We start from the raw sequence: 9,328 nt of genomic DNA on the forward strand, positions 1-9,328 counted from the left end.
TCTCCTCCTTTTTCACATTTTCTCCCACATTTACACCCATCAACAATAAACAATAATCAACAAAATATGTCAATCCCCATAATAACAACGGTCCCATCCGCCCACCAACCCCCAAACCTCAACCCGCATGTTTACATAAACAAATGACAAAAAGGAATCAGGGATTACCCATAGCCACCCTTAATCTACACAGCTCTCCACCCCCCCGCCCCCCCCCCCCCCCACCCACCCACCCCCCCCAACCAACGCCATCCAGCCTTACCATTAGTTTCCCTGGTGGTCTAGTGGTTAGGATTCGGCGCTTTCACCGCCGCAGCCCGGGTTCGATTCCCGGTCAGGGAATAATGAATTATGGGCAGCACGGTAGCATTGTGGATAGCACAAATGCTTCACAGCTCCAGGGTCCCAGGTTCGATTCCGGCTTGGGTCACTGTCTGTGCGGAGTCAACACATCCTCCCCGTGTGTGCGTGGGTTTCCTCCGGGTGCTCCGGTTTCCTCCCACAGTCCAAAGATGTGCAGGTTAGGTGGATTGGCCATGCTAAATTGCCCATAGTGTCCAAAATTGCCCTTAGTGTTGGGTTGGGTTGGGTTACTGGGTTATGGGGATAGGGTGGAGGTGTGGACCTTAGGTAGGGTGCTCTTTCCAAGAGCCGGTGCAGACTCGATGGGCCGAATGGCCTCCTTCTGCACTGTAAATTCTATGAAATCTATAATGTACAGTGCCCTCTTCACCCGGTTGAAGGCAGCCCGCCTCCTCGCCAGCTCCACCGTAAAGTCCTGGTATACACGTATACCAGCTCCAGCCCACTGCACCACCCGCTTCTGCTTGGCCCAGCTCAGGACCTTCTCCTTCACACTGTACCTACGGAAGCACAGAGTCACTGCCCTTGGCGGCTCACTCGCCTTTGGTACAGGCCTCCACGACTGATGAGCCCGATCCAGTTCATATCAGGAGGGGTCCTCCCCCTCCCCCAATAGTTTTGCCAGCATCGCGGCAAAATACTTAGTCAGCTTCGGTCCTTCAACTCCTTCGGGCAGCCCCACGACCCTCAAATTCTGTTGCCTGGATCTGTTTTCCAGATCTTCCATTTTTCCTCGCAGATTCTTGTTCGTGTCCATCACCTTCCGCATCTCCTTCCCCATCGAGACAAGTTGATCACCGTGCTGCAATACCGTCTCCTCCACTTCCTTCAGCGCCTCCCCTTCCTCTCGCACCTCCGCCACTGCGCTCGCCACCGCCGTCATCACCGGGGAAATCTCCTCCTCCACCAGCGCACTCAAAACGTCCCTCATCTCCTTCCTCACCATCTCCATACATTTCTCAATCTGCGCCAACTGCTTTTGGAATTCCGCAGCCATCACCTTAGTTATTTCTTCAGCCGTAAGCACTGCGGCCTCCCCTGGTGCTCCAGCCTCCATTTTCTTTGTTGACCCCGCGGTGACCTTTCCACTCTCCAACGGACTTTCAGCCGCTTTTTTCCTGGCCCTTTTTTTGGTGTTTTTCGACATCCTTCTTCTCCTTGCGCTGTCTCCCGACTTTTACTGCCGTCGCTGGCCCTAGGACCGGGCGTTACTCCCCGAAAATGCCGTTCCTGAACGGAGCCCTCCAATGTGCGGCTGCCTCCCGCCCGCCGTCACCGGAAGTCCCCCTTTCCCCTTCATATTAACCCTTTTTTTAAAAACTTCCTATACATTTTTTGTCTCAATGCAAAAGCCCTCCCTTCAACCCACTTCACACTGGACCATCTGTCTCTTGTTCTTTTATTTCTACATCTTTATTGCAGTATGTCCAGGCTACAGTGCAATATCCAACTCATTTTCCTCTGCTTTAGTTCCGATGAAGAGGCAAATAGATTTGACATGTTAACTTTGTTTTCTTTCCCTACAGATGCTGCCAGGCCTGCTGAGTTTTTGAAGCATTCTCTGTGTTTCTTTCTCACTGAACATTGTTACAATCCCACTTGGTGTTATAACTGGACAGGAAGAACCCAGAATGGAACCCTGGCTCAAAAGACTGTAACTAATTAGTTTTAAAACAAGGGGGAAAAAAGTTTATAAACATGAAAATTTGGACTATGATACAAGACTCCTTTACTCTCCTTAGTTTCACAAATACACACAGATTTTAAGGTTAACGTGGATTAAAAAGAAATTCTTAAACTGTAATGGTCTCAATAACACTAAATCCCTTTTAAGGATGCAGACTGGTTGTGGTCAAATAAACTCTCCACTGAACCAAAGTGAATGTCTGTGGATTTCTCCTTACAATCCATCCAGATGATTGTCACATGAGAGTTCCTAAACTCCACTCCCAAAAACATGTTTTAAAATCTACTTTTATAACAATGCTTTCCATCTTCAGTTTGCATTAGGGTCCAGGCTTTCAAAATTACTCTTTCAAAGAAAGCTTTGGCTCCACTTTCAACAAAGAATCCAGCATATAGGTTTTACAATTCCCCCTTCAGGATTTCTTTGCATTGCCTGTTGCACCAATTCTTAACAATTTCTTTAACTATCAATTCCCAGACTGTATTAAGATGGCATCAAACTTTTGATTTATCGCTGAAGGTCCACTTTCCCACTTTAAAACTGGTTACTGTAGCTGTCTCTTTCACTCATAGCACTATCTGTTTTTCCCTTGAATTCTCCTCTGAACAGTACCTTGTTCTCTGATCTCTAAACTTCAGTTTTCCAAAGACATGCTTTCTGTCCTGATTTCCTGATTACGGACCGTATATGTTTCTTTGGGAAATCTGCCTCTTTGCGGCTTGTTTGTCCTGTCCAGCTTATCTTTTCTTGGCAGAGTTGAGTGATATTCACTCCCCGGTGTCCAATCTCCAACTGCCAATGAATCCAGCTAAAACTAAATTCAAAAGCTTTTCTACCTTAAAAAGGACCCCCAGTTGCTAAGCAACAATCACATTTTCCTGCTAGCTTATTTACTTTTCAGGTTGTCACCCTCTCTAAGCACAATAGAAACACAGCTGGAATTGAAACTAAAACCGCCGATATACAAACACCAGTGTCCAGCAGGAATCTAACCATAAGTTTATCCTTTCGTACACAGAACTATAAAACCAAACCCACATAAAATTGTACCTTATTGTTAATGATTACCAATACAAACATAAAGCTGCCATAGTCCCAGATGACCATAGGCTGCTTTCCCCTTTGAGGGGGAGAGCTGACTGGTGGTGATTTAACCTGAGGATCACACACACCACAGACGAGAGCCAGGTTGAGAAGGTGGGGCTTCACGAATAACCTCATGAATACAAACATAAACCCCTTCCTAACAACATTTACCTAGTGTAGTCCCCAGAAGCCAGGACAATATGAATCAGCTGACTCTTTTGTGGACAGAAAAACCGTTCCACTTCACCCTAATGCTGTCTCTGCCTACAGGCAGTACCATCTGCTTGTTTAGCTGAGGGCTGGTTCAGCTCAGTGGGCTAGACAGCTGGTTTGTGATGCGGAACAAGGCCAGCAGCGCGGGTTCAATTCCCGCACCAGCTTACCCGAACAGGCTTTCTAGTGGTAACTAGTGGCTTTTCATAGTAACTTCATGCTTGTGACAATAAAAGGTTATTATTATTATCTTCTCAAGGCCAATTAGAGGGTGAGCAACAAATGCTGGCCTTGTCCCAGATGTGGCAGATCCCATCCATTCCCTTCACTTTTCATAGGCATTGTTTATCCATTCCCAATAAGGTCACTTGATGACGTGCAGGTGGTGCTGCATGATGTAGTTGCAGGTGAGTGGTCCGTTCTGTCACTCCATGGTACTTACCTATACATCGGTGTTGCAGTATGTCTACAAGAAGGGACAGCAGAATTTTAGGTTGCAGTAAACCATCCGTGTAACTCCTACATTGCATGGTTATGCAGGTGTCCTTAGAGCAGGTGGCACAGCTCAGCATCTTTTTTGTTCCTGCTAATCAGAGACAGTTGTTTATGGTTATCACCAAGATAGTAAACTGGGGTCTGGAGAAGTGGGTGGTGACAGGTGCGACCTCACAGCGTTTGCCAACATGCTCATTCAGGCGCAATCTCGCCAAGTAGGATCACTGAAAGTACATCATGCTGGGATTGGAGTGCTTCAATAGCACCATGCAACACAACAGTGAGTCATGAATTTACATGTCTTTATCATGCCAACCATAATCTGTTGCCTCTGTTTCCTTTTGAGAAGAGAAGCCATCACATCTGCCAAAACCTCTGTCCATAGGTGCAAGTGTGCAATGACCGGAAGTTAGGCGTATGGCACCACTTGAACAACTTGATCCGACTGGTCTCACTCTATACATCGCGCTCTTCCAATTATATCAGCTCAGAGAAATGTTGGATGGGTTTCTCCATCCCGCTGCGCCAGATTTCTGGTTCAGCACGCCGTCGGGATTCTCCATTTCGCCGGCTGGTCAATGGGGTTCCCCATTGTGGGGCAATCCCACTACATCGCGAAACCTCTGGGCTGCCGGCAAAACAAAGCATCCTGATACAGGAGAATCCAGCCCATTGTTTGTAAAGTTATTGTTGTCAACAATGGGGATGAGTTTCAGCCCAGGTTAGCCATCAGCAGGAATGGCGACCTGGGTGAAAAATACGGCGAGAATTTGGAAATGTGATTTTCACCGTCGAGATTGCGTTTTCCGATTTTTCGGAATATCCCCCCCTCACTAAATATTCATTGCCATTTACAACAGCTGTATAAACACAAAAACCTGGTGACTTCACCTCCAATGAGAATATCGGAGATGAGTGCTCAGGTCGCCATCATCCTTCGGGTGCGAATTGCAAAGGGGAACCAGAAAGGACACTGCATGCTCCTTCTCGTGGGATACCTGGCCGTGAATGTAGTCGCAATAGTGGGGTAGACAGTTGGGTCAGATGACCCCCTTAATTGTGGGTGCCATAGAGGTGCACATTCATGCATTGCAATGCTGACTATATTAGCACAATTGACTCACCAAGGAAGGGTCAGGGAGCTGATTAAGCAATTGGGTTCCCTTGGGGGACCAAGATAAGTACAACTCGGGGCTTGGAAGGGGATTCAGGCATCTTGTCAGGTGGGATCGTTCACGGGCCTTGGTGACCCTTCATGGCTGTGAACCTCAAGTTTTCAAGGGGTCTGGCAGCAGGTCTGCAAGCACTACTTGCCTTGTCCTCCTTGCTGGGCTTGTGGCGATATCACCGCTGAGATATTTCCCTTCTAGGATGGTAGCTGGAAAATGGATGGGAGCTGGTGTATCCATGGGGTCAGCAAAGGACTGACTGTGAGGTCCCTAAGTGAGGTCTCTTGAGAAGCCAGCCTGTACAGGCTGAGTGGGGGATTCTGACAAGGGTTGGTTTCCAGCCTCATAAGAGCTGAAGAATCTCACACAGAGGGGAAGACGGGTACAGTGAGAATGAAACCCCAGACTCAGGGAGAACCGTGAAGCCAGAGGTCATGAGATGTATGTAAGTTCAAGGCCACGGGTTATGGAGGCCAAGCTGTTAGGGATTAATGTCTGGGTTGCTGGCTGTTCAAATTAGAAGGCTCATTTAATCCACAGCCATGAGAAGTTGGGGGAATGAGGGTGCCCTCTAAGGATGAAGTTGACTGCAAATTGCAGTCTTCACATGCATTAGCCTCACTTCACCTGCCACATGGGGAAGCCAATTGTCTAATCAGCACCCTGACCCTTCCTTAATGAGTCAAATTGTGCCCAATGTAGTCAGCATTGCAATGCATGGACGTGCAACTGATTGCCACCCACAATCAATGGGGTCATCCGACCCAACTGTCTGATCCCTACCGTGCTAAATTTGTGGCCAGGTGTCCCAGGAGAGGGAGCATGCAATGTGCACTGACACCCTCGAGACCTTCCATGCCTGTTGGGCCCTTAATACTCACCCATGGGGCAGTCACATGGCCCAGTGAGGTTCTCAATGGTCGAGGCATTTCATTCAGTGGAGTTGAGTGGTGCAACTGTGGTGAAGACGCTATTGTGTGACTGGGGAGGGAGTGAGGCTCATTGGAAAGGCACTGACATAGGGGAATGCACATGGATGGATGTCCCATATCCCGAGAGAGCTGTGGGTTCGGGCCTTATCAGGAATCCTCATCGCTCACTTTGATGTTATTGATGCTGGAAAATCATGGAGTCAGTTGAGCTGGCAATTCCTTTGATTGCTATCAGCCAGCAGCAGCGACATCGACATGCCGCTGCACGTGGCCAGGGTCAGTGCCCTTCAGAGGAGGGGGAGGTTGCTCTTCCATGAGCGGGACCACATATGGCAGCACCTCGGAGGAGCCACCAGCCATGGGTATACTGCCGTAGAACATCCACCCCCAGGTCTCAGAGATCCAGTGCCCAAGAAGATGCCATCTGTCCCGGGAGACTGTGGACCACCTGTGTGAGGTGATGTAAGAGTTGACACCACATGGCCTGGGAGGTCACCCATTGTCTGTGACCTTGAAAGTCACAGCCGCTCTGAACTTCAGTGCCAGCAGCTCGTTTCAGGGCTGCACAGATGACCTGTGCGGCTCCCAGTCAACCACGTACAATTGCAGGGTTCCACATGTACTTGGGCCAGGGCCAGGTGAATCAGGATGCCAGGGCCATCAGCTGTGCCTGCATAGTAGGCATGCCCCAGGTGCAGGGGTGTCATTGATTGTACGCACATGACCATGCAACTAGACCAGGAGGAGATGGATGAGCGCCACCTCGAGGAGGGTATGAGGAGCAACCTGCAGAGGAGGAGGAGGAAGGACCTTGGGCCAGGGTCAGGATCTGCTTGGGGTGCAGGGGCACCCTCATTGACTCTCAGTTTGGTGATGACTAGAACTAGGCTGTGAAGACATCTCCCACCATGCGATCTGACATCTCTCACAACTGTGGTACCTGCGTGCAGTCATCGTGATGATGGCTACATTCATGTGCAAGGCACTAAAGCGATTGGTTGGATGCTGCAGGAGAATGATGATGACTTGCAGTGAGGACAGAACAATACTACTCTTATGCTCTGCGACATGCCTGACTCATGCCTGACAGAGAGCTGAACACAACCTGTCAATGAACGGGCTTATCATGCGGCTCAGATAGGTTGAATGGCACATCTCAGCTGCCAATGCCTCTTCCGAGGTCAGGGGTCCTGCCGTTTTCCTCCACCTACTGATGAGGTGTTCTCAGCCCTTGGCATCCTCGTAACTAGAGAACACTGGCAGGCATGCGAGGTCTGGGCATTGATGTTGCTGGAGGGATCTGGAGGGGGAGGGGGGTGGGGTGGTGGTGGAGGGTAAACCTTCCATGGATCGGGGTTGCAGGGAGCACGAACTGGGCGTGGCCCATGCCCAGCAGTGGCACTGCATCATCAGCATGTGACATGGGAGAGACATAAAGCTACCATTCTCACACTGAACAGGGGCGAAGCACCCTGCTTGGGCGGGGGTTTGCACAGCCTGGTGCTCTGACATGACAGCATGAAAGATCTGTATGGGTGATCAAAGAGATTTTTAATACAAGTGCGCTATTACAATGGTGACTTATTTCTACCGTGGCTAGGTTTACCCATGCCCACTCAGAGCCTATCGTTTCTTACTCTTCCCCACTCTCCCGCAACGTCTAGGTATTTCCTCAGGATCCACAGCTGAGGAATGAGATCCAGAGGCCCGCTGTCCACTGGTGCCGACACTGATGATTCCAACTTGTGCCTGCATACAAAGAACAAAGAACAAAGAGAACAAAGAAAAGTATAGCACAGGAACCGGCCCTTCGGCCCCCCCAAGCCTGTGCCGACCATGCTGCCCGTCTAAACTAAAATTTTCTGCACTTCCGGGGTCCGTATCCCTCTATTCCCATCCTATTCATGTATTTGTCAAGATGCCCCTTAAACATCACTATCGTCCCTGCTTCCACCACCTCCTCCGGTAGCGAGTTCCAGGCACCCACTACCCTCTGTGTAAAAAACTTGCTTCGTACATCTCCTCTAAACCTTGCCGCTCACACCTTAAACCGATGCCCCCCAGTAATTGACCCCTCTACTCTGGGAAAAAGCCTGACTATCCACTCTGTCTATGCCCCTCATAATCTTGTAGACCTCTATCAGGCCGCCCCTCAACCTCCGTTGTTCCAGTGAGAACAATCCGAGTTTATTCAACCTCTCCTCATAGCTAATGCCCTCCATACCAGGCAACATCCTGGTAAATCTCTTCTGCACCCTCTCTAAAGCCTCCACATCCTTCTGGTAGTGTGGCGACCAGAATTGAACACTAGACTCTGTGGCCTACCTAAGGTTCTATACAGCTGCAACATGACTTGCCAACTTTTTTACTCAATGCCCCGGCCAATGAAGGCAAGCATGCCGTATGCCTTCTTGACTACCTTCTCCACCTGTGTTGCCCCTTTCAGTGACCTATGGACCTGTACACCTAGATCTCTCTGACTGTCAATACTCTTGAGGGTTCTACCATTCACTATATATACCCTACCTGCATTAGACATTCCAAAATGCATTACCTCACATTTGTCCGGATTAAACTCCTTCTGCCATCTCTCCGCCCAAGTCTCCAAACGATCTAAATCCTGTTGTGTCCTCTGACAGTCCTCAGTGCTATCCGCAATTCTACCAACCTTTGTGTTGTCTGCAAACTTCGTAATCAGGCCAGTTACATTATCCTTCAAATCATTTATATATACTATGTACAGCAAAGGTCCCAGCACTGATCCCTGCGGAACACCACTAGTCACAGCTCTCCAATCAGAAAAGCACACTTCCATTGCTACTCTCTGCCTCTATGACCTAGCCAGTTCTGTATCCATCTTTCCATCTCACCCTGATCCCGTGTGACTTCACCTTTTGTACCAGTCTGCAATGTGGGACCTTGTCAAAGGCCTGACTGAAGCCCATAGAGACAACATCCACTGCCCTACCTGCATCACTCATCTTTGTGACCTCCTCGAAAAACTCTATCAAGTTAGTGAGACACGACCTCCCCTTCACAAAACCGTGCTGCCTCTCGCTAATATGTCCATTTGCTTCCAAATGGGAGTAAATCCTGTCTCGAAGAATTCTCTCCAGTAATTTCCCTACCACTGACGTAAGGCTCACCGTCCTGTTCCCTGGATTATCCTTGCTACCCTTCTTGAACAAAGGAACAACATTGGCTATTCTCCAGTCCTCCGGGACATCACCTGAAGACCTTGAGAATCCAAAGATTTCTGTCAAGGCCTTCAGGATGCCCGCTACCGGTTCGGAGACATCCTGGACCCTGGCATCAGGGAGGCAACATACCATCCTGGAGTCTCTTTCACGTCCACAGAAGTGCCCATCTGTGCCCCTGACTAT

General features: G+C 49.2%; 1 non-coding gene across 1 annotated transcript; it reads left to right on the forward strand.

The window, feature by feature from the left end:
• Window positions 1–270: 270 nt before the first annotated feature.
• trnae-uuc (transfer RNA glutamic acid (anticodon UUC)) lies at window positions 271–342 on the forward strand. The gene has a single exon. It is a non-coding gene; the product is annotated as a tRNA-Glu (tRNA).
• Window positions 343–9,328: the final 8,986 nt, after the last annotated feature.

This window comes from Scyliorhinus torazame, chromosome 3, assembly GCF_047496885.1.
Source record: "Scyliorhinus torazame isolate Kashiwa2021f chromosome 3, sScyTor2.1, whole genome shotgun sequence".
NCBI classification, from domain to species: Eukaryota; Metazoa; Chordata; class Chondrichthyes; order Carcharhiniformes; family Scyliorhinidae; genus Scyliorhinus; species Scyliorhinus torazame.